Genomic DNA, 21,490 nt, shown 5'->3' with positions numbered 1-21,490 from the left:
TTAAAATTCTCATCCTCATGTTCAAATCCCTCCATGGCCTCACCCCCTCTCCTATCTCTGTAACCTCCTCCAGCCCTCCGAGATCTCTGCGCTCCTCCAATTCTGGCCTCTTGTGCATTCCCCGATTTTCATCGCCCCACCATTGGCGGCCGTGCCTTCAGCTGCCTGGGCCCTAAGCTCTGGAGTTCCCTCCCTAAACCTCTCCACCCCTTTCTCTCCTCCTTTAAGACGCTCCTTAAAACCTACCTCTTTGACCAAACTTTTGGTCACCAGTCCTAATATCTCCTTAAGTGGCTCAGTGTCAAATTTTGTTTGATTACACTCCTGTGAAGCTCCTTAGGATGTTTTACTGTGTTAAAGTTTGATTTTATTCTCCAATGGAAAACAAAATCGGGCGTAGTGTAAAACAGGCTGCCGATTTGCTATTGCCCGTTTTTGGGCTACTGCCCATGACCGATTTCACCCCCGGGGAGCCAAAACCAAGCGCAGTCTTCAGGTGAAGTGGAGTTAGAGAGCATGGGGATAACTGGACCGGGCCGAGCTGACTTAATTCAGTCCCCATGTTAAAGTCATACATTCTGTCCTTACTTTTATACTAATTCCTCCACCCACATTTATAATGGAAGCCACCTATAGAAACTTGTCACTCTGTAATTACAGGCTCCCGTCAATGTTGGTGCTGCAGCGCCTCCACTAGCAAGAGAGTGTAATTACAGTGTGACAAGTTTACATAGGTGGTACCCATTATAAATGTGGATATTGGAATTTATAATAGGAAAAGTTCAATGGAGGTGCGCAGATGTAATTTTGTTTTCACACACACAAACACACACACACACGGTAGGGACTATAGGTTTACTTGTGTTGCAACTTACATTGCTAGTTACCATTTGGTGCTTTTTTACCCTTCCCTTTCCAAGGTCCTGACTCTCGCAGGGATGTGGATACAAGGGACGCTGAATGTCCTCTGTTACCTCAGCCAAGCTGCCATTCTTCACGTGAGCCTAGACGTTGATGATCAGTCAGCTATTCAACTCTGGAGGGCACCACAGTTGAACCCAATTGTCTCCCCCCCACCCACCAGACAACCCACACATGTGAATTTTCCAGCAGGGGTCACTGGACAGCGATCGGGTGTAGCAACCCTGGCTGTTGTCTTTATTCCCCTCCCTATCACCCTGATGCTGTGGCCAATGGCAGCACCTGTACTGTTAATCCAATTAACCTTTCCCCCGTACCTACCTCGAGGGCATTTAGGACAAATGCTCAACTAAATCACCACAGCCCAAGGACTGGACATGGGGCCACCCTTGTCTGTACAGTCAAGTACAAAGGCAGTGCATTTACCCACTGAGTTCCCGGGGTAGCCCACCTGCCTCTATTATTCTAACAGCTTACAGTAAGCAGACACAAAGCGACAGAGGTCAGACCCACATCTGTGCCCACATCTGTGATTGAAAACTTCCTCCATTGGACTTTGCCTCATTAGCAATGAATGTTACATAGAATTACACAGAATTTTACAGCGCAGAAACAGGCCATTCGGCCCAACTGCTCTATGCTGGTGTTTATGCTCCACGCGAGCCTCCTCCCACCTTACTTCATCTCACCCCATCAACATATCCTTCTATTCCTTTCTCCCTCATGTACTTATCTAGCTTCCCCTTAAAAACATCGATGGTATTTGCCTCAACCACTCCTTGTGGTATCAAGTTCCACATTCTCACCACTCTCTGGGTAAAGAAGTTTCTCCTGAATTCCTCATTGGATTTATTAGTGACGATCTTATATTTATGGCCACTAGTTTTGGACTGCCCCACAGATGGTATTGTGTTTGTTTACTAAATAAAAATTGGCCTAAAATGGGAAAAGGCTGCTGGAACTAATCACTGCATATCCTGACCTTGAGAAATAACCCAAGTGGCGTAAACAAGGTGACGTCTGTATAACTGAAAACAAGTAGGTATAACAGTGTGGGAGGGGATTAGAGTGAAAAACACAGACATAAGGCAGGGTGGTACTGAGACATACAATCTATGTTACGTTATTTAAGTAGCTGGGGCTGGGCTATGGGGAAAAAAAGGGGGAGTGGGACTTACTGGCTAGCTCTTTCAAAGAGCCGACAGAGGCATGATGGGCCGAACGGCCTCCTTCTGTGCTATATAATTCTATGATGTAAAGGCTCGTTTGTACCCGCCCCATTTTTTGTGCTGGGCTTATTCCAGTGTACCTACCCTAGTGACATGGCTCAGCGGTAATACTCTCTGAGTCAGAAGGTCGTGGGTTCAAGCCCCACTCCAGAGACTTGAGCACATAATCTAGGCCGACACTCCCCCAGTGCCGTACTGAGGGAGTGCTGCACTGTCGGAGGTGCCGTCCTTCGGATGAGACGTTAAACCGAGGCCCTGTCTGCCCTCTCAGGTGGATGTAAAAGATCCCATGGCCACTATTTCGATTAAGAGCAGGGGAGTTCTCCCCGGTGTCTGGCCAATATTTATCCCTCAACCAACACCAACAAAACAGTTTAATTGGTCATTTAGCTTATTGCTGTTTGTGGGAGTTTGCTGTATGCAAATTAGCTGCCGCCTTTGCCCACTTGCATTTATATAGCGCCTTTCAGAACGTCCCAAAGCGTTTTACAGCCAATGAAGTACTTTTTGAAGTGTAGTCACTGTTACAAATGCGGCAGCCAATTTGCACACAGCAAGATCCCATAAACAGCAACGTGATAATGAACAGATAATGTTTTTTTTTTAAAAAGTGATGTTGGTTGGGGGATAACTATTGGCCCCAGGACACCTGGGAGAACTCCCCTGCTCTCCTTTGAAATAGTGGCCATGGGATCGTTTACTTTCATCTGAGAGGGGCAGACGGGGCCTCGGTTTAACGTCTCATCCAAAAGACGGCACCTCTGACAGTGCAGCACTCCCTCAGTACTGGCACCTGGAGTGTCAGCTGGCATTTTATGCTCGAGTCTCTGGAACTTGAACCCATGACCTGGTGACTCAGAAGCAAGGGTGCTACCCACTGAGCCACAGGCTTAGTGCAGAGTAAAAGCTGCTACAGACCAGAAGGTGCGGGGTTTGATCCAGCCGGTCACACGTGCTCAGTTAGTTTGAAAGCTCAAGCTGAAATTCACTGGGGGTTTGCGCAGCCTTCTACCTTTCAGTGACGACCACACTGACGTTTCCGCAGTGGGAACCAGGCCACACCCAAAGGGGGTTTCATGCGTAACGGAGCGAGTGATCGCTCCCTGAATCCCTGGTCTGTGCTGAGTCTGGGCTGGCAGTCACAGGGTGCTACGATTGGCCCTGGATTAAAGAAGGGGAGAAACGCAAAGAGTTCCCACTCCTAAGCGGAAGACCACCGCCTGAAACGAGCATGGGAATGACAGGAAACGGACTGTGCCCGACTTGACATGGAGAATGGACACTTGGGAGAAGCACCTGTGGCAATATACCCCAGCATAGGAACAGGAGGAGGCCATTCAGCCCCTCGAGCCTGTTCCCCCATTCAATTAGATCATGGCTGATTTTCTACCTCCACTCTACTTTCCTGCCCTATCCCCGTATCCCTTGCTTCCCTCAGTGTGCAAAAATCTATCGATCTCAGTCTTGAATATACTCAATGACTCAGCATCCACAGCCCCCTGGGGTGGAGAATTCCAAAGATTCACAACCCTCTGAGTGAAGAAATTTCTCCTTATCTCAGTCCTAAATGGCTGACCCCTTATCCTGAGACTATGCCCCCTAGTTCTAGGCTCTCCAGCCAGGGGTAACAGCCTCTCAGCATCTATCCTGCCAAGCCCACTAAGAATTTTAATTCCATTTACCCGCCTTGGTTCTGTAACCCTTGATACCCTCACCCAACAAAAATCTATCAATCTCAGTTTTGAAATTTTCAATTGACCCCCAGCCTCAGCAGCTTTTTGGGGGAGAGAGTTCCAGATTTCCACTCCCCTTTGTGTGAAGAAGTGCTTCCTGACATCACCCCTGAACGGCCTGGCTCTAATTTTAAGGTTATGCCCCCTTATTCTAGACTCCCCCAACAGAGGAAATAGTTTCTCTCTCTCTATCTACCCTATCAAATCCTGTAATTATCTTAAACACTTCAATTAAGATCACCACTTAACCTTCTATACACAAGGGAATACAAGCCGAGTCTATACAACCTGTCTTCAATAATTTAACCCTTTTAGCCCCGGTATCATCCTGGTGAATCTGTGCTTCACCGCCTCCAAGGCCAGTATATCCTTCCTGAGGTGCAGTGCCCAGAACATGAGGTGCAGGAATCAATGCCTCTGGTAATGTACCCAGTATCAATCAGTGTCTGTGTAATGTACCCCAGTATGAGTCAGTGTCTGTGTAATATATCCCAGTATGAGTCAGTGTCTGTGTAATGTACCCAGTATCAATCAGTGTCTGTGTAATGTATCCCAGTATGAGTCAGTGTCTGTGTAATGTACCCCAGTATGAGTCAGTGTCTGTGTAATGTACCCAGTATCAATCAGTGTCTGTGTAATGTATCCCAGTATGAGTCAGTGTCTGTGTAATGTACCCCAGTATGAGTCAGTGTCTGTGTATCGTACCCCAGTATGAGTCAGTGTCTGTGTAATGTACCCCAGTATGAGTCAGTGTCTGTGTATCGTACCCCAGTATGAGTCAGTGTCTGTGTATCGTACCCCAGTATGAGTCAGTGTCTGTGTAATGTATCCCAGTATGAGTCAGTGTCTGTGTAATGTACCCCAGTATGAGTCAGTGTCTGTGTAATGTACCCCAGTATGAGTCAGTGTCTGTGTAATGTACCCAGTATGAGTCAGTGTCTGTGTAATGTACCCAGTATGAGTCAGTGTCTGTGTAATGTACCCCAGTATGAGTCAGTGTCTGTGTAATGTACCCCAGTATGAGTCAGTGTCTGTGTAATGTACCCCAGTATGAGTCAGTGTCTGTGTAATGTACCCCAGTATGGGTCAGTGTCTGTGTAATGTATCCCAGTATGAGTCAGTGTCTGTGTAATGTACCCAGTATGAGTCAGTGTCTGTGTAATGTACCCCAGTATGAGTCAGTGTCTGTGTAATGTACCCAGTATGAGTCAGTGTCTGTGTAATGTACCCCAGTATGAGTTAGTGTCTGTGTAATGTACCCAGTATGAGTCAGTGTCTGTGTAATGTACCCAGTATGAGTCAGTGTCTGTGTAATGTACCCAGTATGGGTCAGTGTCTGTGTAATGTATCCCAGTATGAGTCAGTGTCTCTGTAATGTCATAGAGTCATAGAGTTATACAGCACGGATAGAGGCCCTTCGGCCCTTCGTGTCCGCGCCGGCCATCAAGCCCTGTCTACTCTAATCCCATATTCCAGCATTTGGTCCGTAGCCTTGTATGCTATGGCATTTCAAGTGCTCATCCAAATGCTTCTTCAATGTTGTGAGGGTTCCTGCCTCCACAACCCTTTCAGGCAGTGAGTTCCAGACTCCAACCACCCTCTGGGTGAAAAAGTTCTTTCTCAAATCCCCTCTAAACCTCCCACCTTTTACCTTGAATCTATGCCCCCTTGTTATAGAACCCTCAACGAAGGGAAAAAGCTCCTTAGTATCCATCCTATCTGTGCCCCTCATAATTTTGTACACCTCAATCATGTCCCCCCTCAGCCTCCTCTGCTCCAAGGAAAACAAACCCAATCTTCCCAGTCTCTCTTCATAGCTGAAGCTCTCCAGCCCTGGTAACATCCTGGTGAATCTCCTCTGCACCCTCTCCAAAGCGATCGCATCCTTCCTGTAGTGTGGCGACCAGAACTGCACACAGTACTCCAGCTGTGGCCTAACCAGTGTTTTATACAGCTCCATCATAACCTCATTGCTCTTATATTCTATGCCTCGGCTAATAAAGGCAAGTATCCCATATGCCTTCTTTACCACCTTATCTACCTGTTCCGCCGCCTTCAGGGATCTGTGAACTTGCACACCAAGATCCCTCTGACCCTCTGTCTTGCCTAGGGTCCTCCCATTCATTGTGTATTCCCTTGCCTTGTTAGTCCCTCCAAAGTGCATCACCTCGCACTTTTCCGGGTTAAATTCCATTTGCCACTGTTCCGCCCATCTGACCAACCCATCTATATCGTCCTGCAGACTGAGGCTATCCTCCTCGCTATTTACCACCCTACCAATTTTTGTATCATCAGCGAACTTACTGATCATACCTTTTACATTCATATCCAAGTCGTTAATGTAGACCACAAACAGCAAGGGCCCCAGCACAGATCCCTGTGGTACCCCACTGGCCACAGGCTTCCAGTCACAAAAACAACCTTCGACCATCACCCTCTGCCTTCTGCCACTAAGCCAGTTTTGTATCCAAAGTGCCAAGGCACCCTGGATTCCAATATGAGTCAGTGTCTGTGTAATGTACCCCAGTATGAGTCAGTGTCTGTGTAATGTACCCCAGTATGAGTCAGTGTCTGTGTAACGTATCCCAGTATGAGTCAGTGTACTGCGTAATGTATCCCAGTATCAATCAGTGTCTGTGTAACGTATCCCAGTATGAGTCAGTGTACTGCGTAATGTATCCCAGTATCAATCAGCGTACTGTGTAATGTATCCCAGTATGGGTCAGTGTCTGTGTAATGTATCCCAGTATCAATCAGTGACTGTGTAACGTATCCCAGTATGAGTCAGCGTACTGTGTAATGTATCCCAGTATGGGTCAGTGTCTGTGTAATATATCCCAGTATCAATCAGCGTACTGTGTAATGTATCCCAGTATCAATCAGCGTACTGTGTAACGTACACCAGTATGAGTCAGTGTCTGTATAATATACCCCAGTATGGGTCAGTGTCTGTGTAATGTACCCCAGTATGAGTCAGTGTCTGTGTAATGTACCCCAGTATGGGTCAGTGTCTGTGTAATGTACCCCAGTATGGGTCAGTGTCTGTGTAATGTACCCCAGTATGGGTCAGTGTCTGTGTAATGTACCCCAGTATGAGTCAGTGTCTGTGTAATGTATCCCAGTATGAGTCAGTGTCTGTGTAATGTACCCCAGTATGAGTCAGTGTCTGTGTAATGTATCCCAGTATGAGTCAGTGTCTGTGTAATGTACCCCAGTATGGGTCAGTGTCTGTGTAATGTATCCCAGTATGAGTCAGTGTCTGTGTAATGTACCCCAGTATGAGTCAGTGTCTGTGTAATGTATCCCAGTATGAGTCAGTGTCTGTGTAATGTACCCCAGTATGAGTCAGTGTCTGTGTAATGTACCCCAGTATGGGTCAGTGTCTGTGTAATGTATCCCAGTATGGGTCAGTGTCTGTGTAATGTATCCCAGTATGAGTCAGTGTCTGTGTAATGTACCCCAGTATGGGTCAGTGTCTGTGTAATGTATCCCAGTATGAGCTGACCTGTGGCACCTCTCCCTCCCAGAAGCTCACTGCATGTAGAACTTACACGTCACCCTGGAGGATCGGAGATCACTTCTGCTGGGTCTCGACTCCCGTTGTTCTCTGGACATGGCGACGGAGCTGGGCAGTTCTGTGAGCTTCACCTGAAATACCAGGGGCGAGTGTCAGCACAGGTTACATCCGGCTACAATGGAGAGACATCTACAGCCCCGACCCCTGACCTCCGACCCCACCCCACCAACGTTTTTACTATCTTAAAGGTCACAATTTAATGCAGAAGGTGTGTAAAGCATTACCGAGTCTGGTTATGCTGATCTCTTACTGCAGTCCTGCTGTGCAGTTAAGAACATAGGAATAGAAGGAGGCCATTCAGCCCCTCATGACTGAGCAGCCATTCAATTAGATCATGGCTGATCTGTATCTTAACTCCATTTACCCGCCTTGGTTCCGTAACCTTTAATCCCCTTGCCTATCAAAAATCTGTCAATCTCAGTTTTGAAATTTTCAATTGCCCCCCAGCCTCAACAGCTTTTTTGAGGGGGAGAGTTCCAGAGTTGGGCATCCAATTTAAGTTATACATGTTCCTGCTCTATTGATCTGAGGAAATCTCAAATCCTGAATCAAATCAGCTGCTTGCAATAGATGGAAATAGTCCAATTAAAGTGGTATTTCCCTCCGTTTCAAGCCATCCATTCACTACTGAACCCTTGCTTTGGGATACCACCTGCTCGTTCATGCGGAGGGGGACTGCAGTCTGTGTCCTGTCATCCTGTTACAAACTGACTCAGGGGCCCGTCCCAGCTTCTAAACTTAACGCACAAGTGAAATAGGAACTGCGGGCCGAAAAAAACCCAAGTGAAATGGGGCATTCAGCTGGGTGCAATCCAACGATTGTCATGATGAACCTTTATAAAACACCAGTTCGACCACAACTGGAGTATTGTGTCCAGTTCCGGGCACCGCACTTTAGGAAAGATGTGAAGGCCTTAGAGAGGGTGCAGAAAAGATTTACCAGAATGATTCCAGAGATGAGGGACTTTAGTTACATGGATAGACTGGAGAAGCTGAGGTTGTTCTCATTGGAACAGAGACGGTTGAGAGATGTTCAAAATCATGAAGGATCTAGACAGAGTAGATAGAGAGAAACTGTTCCCATTGGCGGAAGGGTCAAGGACCAGAGGACACAGATTTAAGGTGATTGGCAAAAGAACCAAAGGTGACATGAGGAAAAACTTTTTTACGCAGCGAGTGGTTATGATCTGGAATGCACTGCCCGAGGGGGAGGTGGAGGCAGATTCAATCATGACCTTCAAAAGGGAACTGGATAAGTACTTGAAAGGAAAAAATTTGCAGGGCTGCGGGGATAGGGCGGGGGAGTGGCTGGATTGCTCTTGCCTAGAGCCGGCATGGACTCGATGGGCTGAATGGCCTCCTTCCAGGTCCACCTAGCTCGCCTTCTAACCATCCCGCCAGTCGCATGATACAACGATATTAGAGTTACTGACTAATCAGAGCAATCAATCTCGATCAATTAGTTTACAACAGACCCAGAAAATGACAGGAGGAAAACCCTCCAGAGATGGATGCTTTGGGGAACCGCAGGTCCAGAGTCACCTTTCTCCTCCCGCAAAAGATTTAAAATAATCATATTTAGGATTGTAAAATAAAAGATCAAATTGAATGTTAAAAAAAAATATATATATATATATGAAACATTAAAAAAAAGTAGCAGCGCTTATGTTTGAGATGCTCTTTTTTATATATAAAAAAATTTAAGATCCCATGTCCTTCTGGCTAGGACAGAACAGCCAGCTTATCTCAAATACATTCATAAAATCTAGCACACACACACACACACACAATCGCACACAAATACACACACAATCGCACACACAAACACACAGTCGCACACACACACACACACACAATCGCACACACACAAACATACACACACCTTTTGTAAATTCAAAGCAAATCCTCATTTCATTTGCAGAAACAATTTCTAGCACAGATACATTTCTTTGCTTCCCCGCTCCAGGAGCAATGGCGAAAGATCTGAATGGCTTTACCGGTATGGTGAAGGTCACAGGTTCCACAGTTGCTGCGGCTGCACCAGCTGAGGGCACCAGCGGGAGGTGTGTCCACGTGGGGGTTGGTGGATGCCACACAGTGGCAACTTGCGGCTGATGGAGGCAGAGGCTTTCACTGTGGCATCCAGAGGGAGCCTTTACTTCAGGGGACCTGACGTCAGGTTGCCTAGCAACCACACTGCGGCTGGTGCTAGACCAGCTGGTCCAGCATTTCCGAGGCCCTGCACTGATTCCCACAGCCGCTGCGGCAAAGAGACAATTTCAAATTGTCCCTGTACCGAAAATAGATCCCGTTAAAACTGTGGCAAGTGGAGGTTTCTTCCCCAAGATTTTGGGCACTGTAATGACATCCGTGTTGGATCGATGCAGGGTGAAGGAGGAGGGCACAAGGAGCAAACACAGAGGGAGAGACTGCTTATCGAGCGTAAGCAACGCACTTGTGGTACTAGCTCATGTAGGCCATGAGGTTCTCGCCTTCGATCCTTGGTCTGTGCTGAATTGGGAACGTAGGAACCGGAGGAGGCCATTCAGCCCCTCGAGCCCTGTTCCCCCATTCAATTAGATCATGGCTGACCTGGATCTTAACTCCGCCTACCCGCCTCGGTTCCATGACCCTTAATACCCATGCCTAGCAAAAAATCAGAATTAGAATTTAGATTTGAGGTTAGGATCAGATCAGCCATGATCTTATTGAATGGCGGAGCAGGCTCGAGGGGCCGATTGGCCTACTCCTGCTCCTATTTCTTATGTTCTTATTAGAATCTTGTGGAGTGATGGGAAGGGTGTTACAATTGGTCCCTTGTCCTTGGGTTAGAAGGGGGGAAAATGGGACCAGGGTTCCCGATCCTGATCTCCATCCAGCGACCGATGTGCGCTTGTCACTTACGAAAAGGGAATGGCTGCGATGCCCACCACAGTTGATTAGCCGACCAACACTCACTGTCAGGTCTTTTTACGTGAAGAATAACACTTGAGTGAGTTGCTGGAAAGCTTCTTTCACTTGGGGAGTGTGCCCTAGCACGAGTCAGTACCTTCAGAGTACAGAAAAGGGAGAAAATTGGAGATATAAAATTAATACGGATTAAATTAGGAATGAGGGGCACAGAGAGTGAATCACAGTGAAAAAAAACTTCTTCTCTCTTGAATGCTGGAAGACACTAGCCGTTCTCCCAGTAACCCCACCCACCAATGTGAGCACTCTTCATGTATAGGCCTGGGCTCTGAGCGTTGGTAAGCTATTCGGCTATGGAGTGCATCGCCTCCAAGTTTGACCCTGTCCTTGAGCGACAACCCCACACACAAATGCACGTACATTCCAGAGGGGCCACTAAATAGCAAACAGGAAAGGGGATCAATTGAGCAGGAGTTTTAGTAACTTAAACTGGAATCCCAGATGAGCTGCAGAAAACAAGCATAATAACCATTACATTAAGGACAACTGTAACACCCCAAATAATATCCAGCCCCTCCACCACCGGCGCAATGTGTCTGCCATGCGTACTATCTACAGGATTCACTGAAACAATCCACGGAGTTACTTCAACAGCACCTCTCAGTCTCCCGTCTTTCGGATGAGGCGTTAAATCGAGGTCCCGTCTGGCTTCTCGGGTGGGACGTAAAAGATCCCATGGCCGCTATTTCGAAGAAGAGCAGGGGAGTTCTCCCCGATGTCCTGGGCCAATATTTATCTCTCAACCAACATCATTAAAAAACAGGAGATCTGGTCATTTATCTCATTGCTGTTTGTGGGATCTTGCTGTGCGCAAATTGGCTGCCGCGTTTCCTACATTACAACAGTGACTACACTTCAAAAGTACTTTGCTGGTTGTAATGCTTTGGGACATCCTGAGGTTGTAAAAGGCACCATATAAATAAAAGTTCTTTCTTTCATTCCTGACCTCTACCTTCTAGAAAGACAAAAGCAGTAATATCATGGGAACGCCGTCACCTTTATGTTCCCTTTCAAACCACACGCCATCCTGATTTGGACACCTTTCGTCGCTGGGTTGATATCCTGGAAATTGCCCACCTAACAGCGCTGTGGGAGAACCTTCACCACACGAGACTGCAGCGGTTCAAGAAGGCGGCTCGCCACCACCTTCTCAAGGGGCAACTAGGAGACGGGCAATAAATGCCGGCCTCGCCAGCGACGCCCACATCCCCAGACCAAATATATTTTTAAAAAGGCCTCCCAGGCTACTGGATCAACTGATTCAACACAGACCAGGAGTCGAACCTGGGATCCTCCTGACTTATGCGGTTTCACACCGCATCAGACAGCAACTAGGCGATTTGGGGAGCTACGAGAGGGAGAGAGATTTAGGCCCTAGGTGGCAGGGAAAGAGTTAAATAATCTGGCAGAAAGGAATTTTCTGTAATAAAATTCCAACGTGGATTTTTTGGGAATGATATGCAACAGCACTGATTCACATACACCTTTGTACTGCTGATAGGATGGGTCCTGGGAGATATTATATCTATTTTCAAGATCAGCTCGCAAGGGAAATGCGGAACTTCCTTTGATTATGAATTACGTGGCATCGCAAATTTCCTGTTAAATTGGACATACTGTTCGAGGCGACAGCGATTTTATCTGCATTGCTGTAAATACTGTAATGACCTTTAAACTATGGAATAAACTGATTTACGTAGGAACAGGAGAGGGCCTTTCAGCCCCTCGAGCCTGTTCCACCATTTAATTAGATCATGGCTGATCTGTACCTCAATTCCGTTTACTGGCGGTTGCTCCATCTCCCTCGGCACTCTTACCTAATAGAAATCTGTCAACCTCAGTCTTGAAAATTTCAATTGACCCCCAGCATCCACAGCCGTCTGGGGAAGAGAACTCTACATTTTCACTCCCCTTTGTGTGAAAAAAAAAAATGCTCCATGATTTCACTCCTGAACGGCCTGGCTCCAATTTTAAGGTTGCGCCCCCTCGTTCTCGAATTCCCCAGCGGAGGAAATAGTTTCTCTGTACCTACCCTATCGAACCCTTTTCACATTTTAAACACCTCGATTACATCGACCCTCAAAACTCGAGGGAATACGACCCAAGTTAAGCCACCCGGCCTTGTAATTTAACCCTTTGCGTCCCAGTCACATTCTGGCGAATATATCCTTATCGGCCGATGTAACATCCTCCCTGAGGTGCAGGGCCCAGATCTGAACGCAGTATCTCCAGGTGGGGGGCTGACCAAGGCTCCGTGCAACTGAAGCATCTCTTCCACACTTTTGATCTCCAGCCCGCTTGAGATAAAGGCCAACATTCCATTAGCCTTCTTAATTACTTTTTGTACCTGCGCACCAGCTTTTAGCGATTTGTGTACCTGGACACCTCAAATCCCTTTTCTCTTCCACAGGAATTTGTTTGTGGCCTAAATTCCACCACTCAATTCTTCCCTCCTCCTCCTGAAGAAAGAAAGACTGTGCATTTATATAGCGCCTTTCACAACCTCAGAACATCCCAAAGCGCTTTACAGCCAATGAAGTACTGTCAATGTTGTAATGTAGGAAATGCACAGGCCAATTTGCGCACAGCAAGATCCCACACACAACAATGTGATCATGACCAGATAATCTGTTTTTTGGTGATGTTGGTTGAGGGATAAATATTGGCCCCAGGACACCGGGGAGAACTCCCCTGCTCTTCTACGAATATTGGCCGTGAGAACTTTTACATCCACCTGAGAGGGCAAACAGGGCCTCAGTTTTAACATCTCAGCCAAAAGAGCACATTTCCAGACAGTGCAGCACTCCCTCATTACTGGAACTAGATTACATACAGCAAGTGCCTGGAGAGGGGTTTGAACCCACGGCCATTCGGACTCAGAAAGCAAGAGTGCTACCCACTGAGCCACAGCTGATACCCTGACTCTGGCTTGGTATGATTCCATGGGTGGCGTGTGCCCACCTGAGCCCACGATCTGGGCTGACACTGCAGTTCAGTACTGAGGGAGTGCTACATTGCCACAGGTGCCCGTCTGCCTGCTCCAGCAGTACAAGTGGACGTTAAAGATCCCACAGTTCTATTTGAAGAGGAGCGGGGAGTTCTCCTACTGTCCTGGGCCAAAGTTCCTCCCTCAACCGCTGCCACCGAAAATAGATTAACGGCTCACTCATCGCTTTTGTTTGTGGATCTTGCTGTGCGCAAAACGGCTGCCGCATTCTCCTCCGTCAACAGAAGCACTGCACTTCGAAACATGTCACTGTAAGCGGGACATTTAAGAGATAAGAAATAGGAGCAGGAATAAGCCATTCGGCTCCTCGAGCCTGCTCCGCCATTCAATCAGATCATGGCTGATCTTCGACCTCAACTCCACTTCCCCGCCTGGTTTTTCTTTTTTTCTTCTTTTTCCCAGGGTGTTTATCAATCTCTCTGATAGGTCCCAGAGTGTTTATGAATCCCTCTGGTAGGTCCCAGTGTGTTTATCAATCCCTCTGATAGGTCCCAGGGTGTTTATCAATCCCTCTGATAGGTCCCAGGGTGTTTATCAATCCCTCTGATAGGTCCCACTGTGTTTATCAATCCCTCTGATAGGTCCCAGGGTGTTTATCAATCCCTCTGATAGGTCCCAGGGTGTTTATCAATCCCTCTGATAGGTCCCAGGGTGTTTATCAATCCCTCTGATAGGTCCCAGATGTGATATGGCGCTATATAAACGCAGGCGCCTCTGATATAAGGGAGCCTCACGTCTCTCTTTTTACTTATAGTAACCTGACAGCTGAGTGCTCAACGGTAACCCTGGCAACAAGTGGAGGGAAAAAACATCCCATTTCCCAGCATCGCCATCCCTCACCTCAAGAAGCTAGCCGTAAAAGAAAAGAAAATACTGCCACTGTCTGCAGTCAGTGATCGGATTTTTAATGGACTTTAATCACACAGTGGCTGGTACTAAGGGTGACAGGATGACCTATTTGATAGGGTTTCCTTTGTCCCTGTCCATTATGGGCCCTGCTGATTGTGTCCCAGTCTGGGCTGATGGCTGTTCAGATTAATGTAGAATCACACAGCACAGAAGGAGGCCATTTGGCCCATCGTGCCTGTGCCGGCTCTTTCAATTAGTCCCACTCCTTCCCCATCGCCCTGCAAATCTTTCCTTATCAAGTATTTATCCAATTGTACAGAGCTTTGGTGTGACCTCACCTGGAGTACTGTGTACAGTTTTGGTCTCCTTATCTAAGGAAGGATATACTTGCCTTAGAGGGGGTGCAACTAAGGTTCACTAGATTGATTCCTGGGATGAGAGGGTTGTCCTTTGAGGAGAGATTGAGTAGAATGGGCCTATACTCTCTGGAATTTAGAAGAATGAGAGGTGATCTCATTGAAACATATTAAGATTCTGAGGGGGCTTGATAGGGTAGATGCTGAGAGGCTGTTTCCCCTGGCTGGCGAGTCCAGAACTAGGGGGCATAGTCTCAGGATAACATTCGCCCCAGACAAGTGCCAGGCAATGACCATCTCCAACAAGAGAGAGTCTAACCACCTCCCCTTGACATTCAACAGCATTACCATCGCTGAATCCCCCACCATCAACATCCTGGGGGTCACCATTGACCAGAAACTTAACTGGACCAGCCATATAAATACTGTGGCTACAAGAGCAGGTCAGAGGCTGGGTATTCTGCGGCGAGTGACTCACCTCCTGACTCCCCAAAGCCTTTCCACCATCTACAAGGCACAAGTCAGGAGTGTGATGGAATACTCTCCACTTGCCTGGATGAGTGCAGCTCCAACAACACTCAAGAAGCTCGACACCATCCAGGACAAAGCAGCCCGCTTGATTGGCACCTCATCCACCACCCTAAACATTCACTCCCTTCACCACCGGTGCACAGTGGCTGCAGTGTGTACCATCCACAGGATGCAATGCAGCAACTCGTCAAGGCTTCTTCGACAGCACCTTCCAAACCTGCGACCTCTACCACCTAGAAGGACAAAGGCAGCAGGCACATGGGAATAACACCACCTGCACGTTCCCCTCCAAGTCACACACCATCCCGACTTGGAAATATATCGCCGTTCCTTCATTGTCACTGGGTCAAAATCCTGGAACTCCCTTCCTAACAGCACTGTGGGAGAACCGTCACCACACGGACTGCAGCGGTTCAAGAAGGCGGCTCACCACCACCTTCTCAAGGGGCAATTAGGGATGGGCAATAAATGCCGGCCTCGCCAGCGACGCCCACATCCCGGGAACGAATAAAAAAAAAGGATAAGGGGTCGGCCATTTAAGACTGAGATGACGAGGAATTTCTTCACTCAGAGGGTTGTGAATCTTTGGAATTCTCTACCCCAGAGGGCTGTGGATGCTGAGTCGTTGAGTATATTCAAGGCTGAGATCGATAGATTTTTGGACTCTAGGGGAATGAAGGGATATGGGGATCAGGCGGGGATAGTGGAGTTGAAGATCAGCCATGGTCTGACTGAATGGCGGAGCAGTCTCGAGGGGCCGTGTGGCCTACTCCTGCCCCTATTTCTTATGTTCTTAATTCTGCTTTTGACAGTCAGATTCACCCCAATATCACACCCTCAAAATAATGCTGTGGGATCTTTTACATCCACCTAAGAGGGCAGATGGGGTCTTGGTTAATCCAAAGACCCCATCAGCCCTCTTAGACGGGGTCTCATCCGAAAAACGGCATCTCCGACAGTGCAGCACTCCCTCAATACTGCACTGGGAGCATAATCAGACGGGATTATGTACTCAAGTCTCTGGAGTAGGAACTTGGACCCACGAACCTTCGAACTCGGAGACGAGGCTGCTTCTCACTGAGCCACAGCATGAGCGCCTTTGGGACTGATGTTTTCGAGCACATCGCGAATGAAGCGTCCCGCCCGGCCCATTACACCGAGCGGGAGATCCAGACCGCTGAGCACTCGCCGTCTGCCCCGGGGGAGGGGGGGCGGGGGGAGAGATGGCCAAGAGACGATGGACGAGACCAAGTACACCAGCTCCAAGTGAAACTCTGCCACATAGCGAAGAATAAAACCACAGAGCTTTAGCCACAGGAATAACGACTGTTTATAGTCAGCAAACAGAAAGAACTATGACCCCCAGGGAGAATAAGCAATGCAGTGAAAAGAGTCACTTTACTGTTAAGTGTTTGTTGGCTTTCAAATGGCTTTTGTGCAGTAATGGGAATTCTGAGTCCCATAAACACGGAGTCATCATCAAATTAAGGGAGATAACTATCCCATTGCTGGCCAAACTGGATTAGTGCCAGATCTCAGTGTGGGGTATACAGGGCTGGAATAGACACTGGTGTTTTTGAGCAGAGTGAAAACACTGAGAGCCCATTTGAGCATTGTTCAGATAAAGCTTGGCGTCATTTAGTGGTTTGATCCCGGTCTGTGCTGATTTAAACTGGGGCCCTAGAATTTGCCTCCGCTCTTGGCAAAAAAAAAATCAGCCAGGATTCCTGATCCTTGTCGCTAACTAATGAGCTCTGCTGGAAAATATGTGCGGTACTGACAGAATCCAATCCTGCTGGGACACCCTGGACGATCAAATAGTTTATTGATACTGTCTAAAACCACCATTAAACAGGTAACATAGAATTTACAGCAAAGAAACAGGCCATTCGGCCTAACTGGTCTGTGCCCGTGTTTATGCTCCACACGAGCCTCCTCCCTCCCTACTTCAACTCAGCCTATCAGCATATCCTTCTATTCCTTTCTCCCTCATGTATCTATCCAGCTTCCCCTTAAATGCATCTATGCTATTCGCCTCAACTACTTCACATGGGAGCGAGTTCCACATTCTCACCACTCTCCGGGTAAAGAAGTTTCCCCTGACTTCTTTATTGGATTTATTAGTGACTATCTTAACTGGTCATTACCTCATTGCTGTTTGTGGGAGCTTGCTGTGCGCAAATTGGCTGCCGCCTTGCCCTGCATTACAACAGTGAGCGCGCTTTAAAAAGTTCTTCACGGGCTGTGGGCCGTCCTGTGGCTGCACGTTCTTTGCATCTTTAAGCTCCAGGGTGTAGAAAGGCCACTCACGTGAGGTACTAGAGCTGTGAGACTGTACTCAGCAAGAGAGCATCGGGGAGGCAGTGGAGCGATCGAGAACAAAACGCAGGCCACACTGCCAGCTTACGCCTTGCTGTAAGCTCCAATCCCTGCGAGGAATCTTGCCCGGGACCATCACTAGGCAAACAGCAGGAGCACAGACGAGCCTTTGGTTGATGTCTCTGACTGTGCATTTTTCTGGGTACTTTACTGGAAGTGTGGATGTAATTTACGCAATCGCTGTGCAGTTTAACTTCAACTGTTCTCCAGGTCAGAGCATTTAACTCTTTTGGGAGACGGAAGGAATAAATGAATCATTGACATCTGCAACAATTGGCAAAAAAAAATCACAGGAGACATCATTGGGAGTTCTTGGAGCTCCCTATTTACTCTGAACACCACGACACAGTGTGATATTAATTATTAAACACTGAGAGATCTTGTTAACAGGACAGGGATGCCCACATTCACAGTACCCTCTCAGATACATTACTCTCTTTCTTTCAGTGACCGTTATGCCTTATTCCAACAGTACCAAAAATTCATTAGCAATATCAACAACTTGCATTTATATAGCACGTTTAATGACTCTCCTGAGGTGCCTTTAATGTAGTAAAACATCCCAAGGCACTTCACAGGAGCGATTATCAAACAAAATTTGACACCGAGCCACATAAGGAGATATTAGGACAGGTGACAAAAGCTTGGTCTAAGAGGTAGGTTTTAGGAACCTATCTCTTTGGAGGAGGAGTGAGGAGTAGAGAGGCAGAGAGGTTTAGGGAGGGAATTCCAGAGCTTAGGGACTGGACGGCTGAAGGCAAAGCTCTCAATGGTGGGGCGAAGGAAGGGGGGATGCACAAGAGGACAGAATTGGAGGAGTGCAGAGATCTCGGAGTGTTGTAGGGCTGGAGGAGGTTACAGAGATAGGGAGGGGGGTGAGGGCCACGGAGGGATTTGAACACAAGGATGAGAATTTTAAATTCAAGGCGTTGCTGGACCGGGAGCCAATGTAGGTCAGCGAGCACAGGGGGTGACGGGTGAACGGGACTTGGTGCGAGTTAGGATATGGGCAGCAGAGTTTTGGATGAGCTCAAATTTATGGAGGGTGGAAGATGGCCAGGAGAGCACTGGAATAGTCGAGTCTGGAAGTAACAAAAAGCATGGATGAGGGTTTCAGCAGCAGATGGGCTGAGGCAGAGGCGGAGACAGGCGATGTTACAGAAGTGGAAGTAGATGGACTTGGTGGTAGAGAGGATATGGGGTCAAAAGCTCAGCTCAGGGTCAGATAGGATGACAAGGTTGCAAACACTGAACCCAAATACAGTGCCCCTAATCCTGCTAAGATCAAGTAATTTAGTGTTCAAACCTGGCACATTCCTAGTCAGTACAGCACGGTTGCTCACCGAGTCCCTATTCAATGCATTTGTAACTTGATGCCAAGTCTTGTGCAGCTCATAGTTTTAACCACAACCTCTCCTAGCTAATCCAAGACCAACACTAAAGCTACTTTGCCTCTGGATTGGCTGAAATCACTGACCCAATGATAGCCTCCTTGTTAAATTCTGACAACGGGGTCCTTTCTGTTAAATGCCCAGCATTCAACAATTTAACGGTCAATCAGTTTGTTTCGAAGCCGCTGCAATTAAGGCCTCCAGGTGGTTGACTACAGTTAGGGTGAGTGTCACCAGGGGCAGGGAGAGGCAAGGTTTATTAGGCCAATAAAAGCCAGGAGTTATCTATCTAAGTAACCACTGATGGTTTTAACAAAAAAAAATCCCCTTCTCCAGTGACTCCCTGTTCTTCTTTTCTCAATTGTAAACAATTTTACAACACCAAGTTATAGTCCAGCAATTTTATTTTAAATTCACAAGCTTTCGGAGATTTTCTCCTTCCTCAGGCAAATGTTTTCTCACACAGCAGCCCTCCAGTATCACATCCAAATGGACATCCTTCATGTGTAAATTTAGAAAGGGAGTGTCAACAAACTGTTCGACCTTGAGAGTCCAACACGGTTGATTCCCATATTCACCAGGCATATATATATATATATATATAATATATACACACACACATATTCCAGATACGGCCACTAGGTTGCAATCAGGAGTAGAAACCCCAGCTGCTTCTGCCCCCCAACTTTGCTAACATAAGTGTGGCTCAGTGGGTAGCCCTCTTTGCCTCTAAGTCATGAAGATTGTGAGTTCAAGTCCCACTCCAGAGACTTGAGTATAAAATCCAGGATGATGTGTGTGTGGTGCTAAGCTGCCATCTTTTGGATGAGACCTTAAACTAAGGCCCTGTCTACCCACTCAGGTGGATATAAAAGATCCCATAGCACTATTTTGAAGAAGAGTTCTCCCTGAGGGCAGGCAGGGCCCTGGTTTAATGTCACCTGCAACTGGGAGTATCAGCCAGAATTTTATGCTCAAATCTCTGGAGTGGGACTATGAACCCACCGACCTGCTGACTCAGAGGCAAGTGTACTAGCCACTGAGCTATGCCGACACCCGATCCAGTCTTCACCTTGGCCACTGGATCTGATTGAGCTTCGCTAATTTTACCACCCCCTCCTTAGCCCAGAATCTTGCCGATCCATTGTGGGATTCTCACTGCCAGCCTAGCTGAGATCAACGAATCTAGGAACTCCCTGCTCTCTACAGCCCTGCGTTACACTGAGCGAACTCTCGCTGCTTGTTCGCGGCCACTTGCAAGGCACAGGCTTGGCACGACGCCGTGCAGGGAAACCAGGGACGAGCAGGAGGGAGGGGGGAGAAAAGAGCAAATAAAGTTAATCAGCCTGGGCTCCACTTCCTGATCAGCAGCCCAGCGACCTCTGCTGGAAAGTATAGTCAGGCGCAAGTAAGACGAGAACGCGATCTGCACTGGTTCTTATGCGCTCCAGGATTAAATAGTCTGCTCACACTCACCGTCGAGACTCAAACTGCTCCTGTGGAACCATCTCCCAGGCAAGAGACACCATTGAAAGAGGAGGAAAGAACAGAGAAGCAAACTGGGAAAGTACACAGAGAATCAAAAATATATATATTACATATACAGATATATAGTTACCCTTTTACAGTCTAGTGTCCTACAGAACCAGGTCCTTTCACATGAAAAGCAGTGCGGTGTAAATGTGTCTTTGTCAGAAATATATATCATCGGGCCACCAGTAGCAGAAACCAACACTGCATTGGCTGGTCTCTGTGCAGAGGATGTGATGTGGAGATGCCAGTGATGGACTGGGGTTGACAATTGTAAACAATTTTACAACACCAAGTTATAGTCCAGCAATTTTATTTTAAATTCACAAGCTTTCGGAGATTTTCTCCTTCCTCAGGCAAATGTTTCAAGATCTCCTTGAAGCCTACGCATTTATACATATTGAACAATAATACATGGTGTTTACAGACTGCCCCTGCAACGGGCAGTTGCAGGGGCAGTCTGTAAACACCATGTATTATTGTTCAATATGTATAAATGCGTAGGCTTCAAGGAGATCTTGAAACATTTGCCTGAGGAAGGAGAAAATCTCCGAAAGCTTGTGAATTTAAAATAAAATTGCTGGACTATAACTTGGTGTTGTAAAATTGTTTACATCTGTGCAGAGGAGCAGAGCTGATTTCAAATCCTTGTATCAATCAATCTATTTATCTTATTAACCTGGCAACATTTGCAAATGACGTCAAGCTGGGAACCTACAGCAGATGAGCTGTGTCAACTTTTAAGGGGGCAGGGCGGAGGTGAGGATAGCAGAGAGGCAGATGTAGAACAACATATTTTTTTAAAGGATTCAAAAGGCACTGCTTATACTCTTACACAGAAGCAAATGAACCCGACCAACCAAAACTCCTTTAACGTGGCTGGCTGGATAACAGCCAGTCAGCATCTAGATTCCAATTACTGCATCTCTAAATGTAGTCATACAGGAAACAGCACAATTCCATTTTGTTCCCCCGTCTCCTTGAAGGCTCGGCATCCCTGAGGGGGAATGATTCGCC

Source organism: Heptranchias perlo, chromosome 41, assembly GCF_035084215.1.
Source record: "Heptranchias perlo isolate sHepPer1 chromosome 41, sHepPer1.hap1, whole genome shotgun sequence".
Classification (NCBI taxonomy): Eukaryota; Metazoa; Chordata; class Chondrichthyes; order Hexanchiformes; family Hexanchidae; genus Heptranchias; species Heptranchias perlo.
This window is presented reverse-complemented; position numbering follows the sequence as displayed.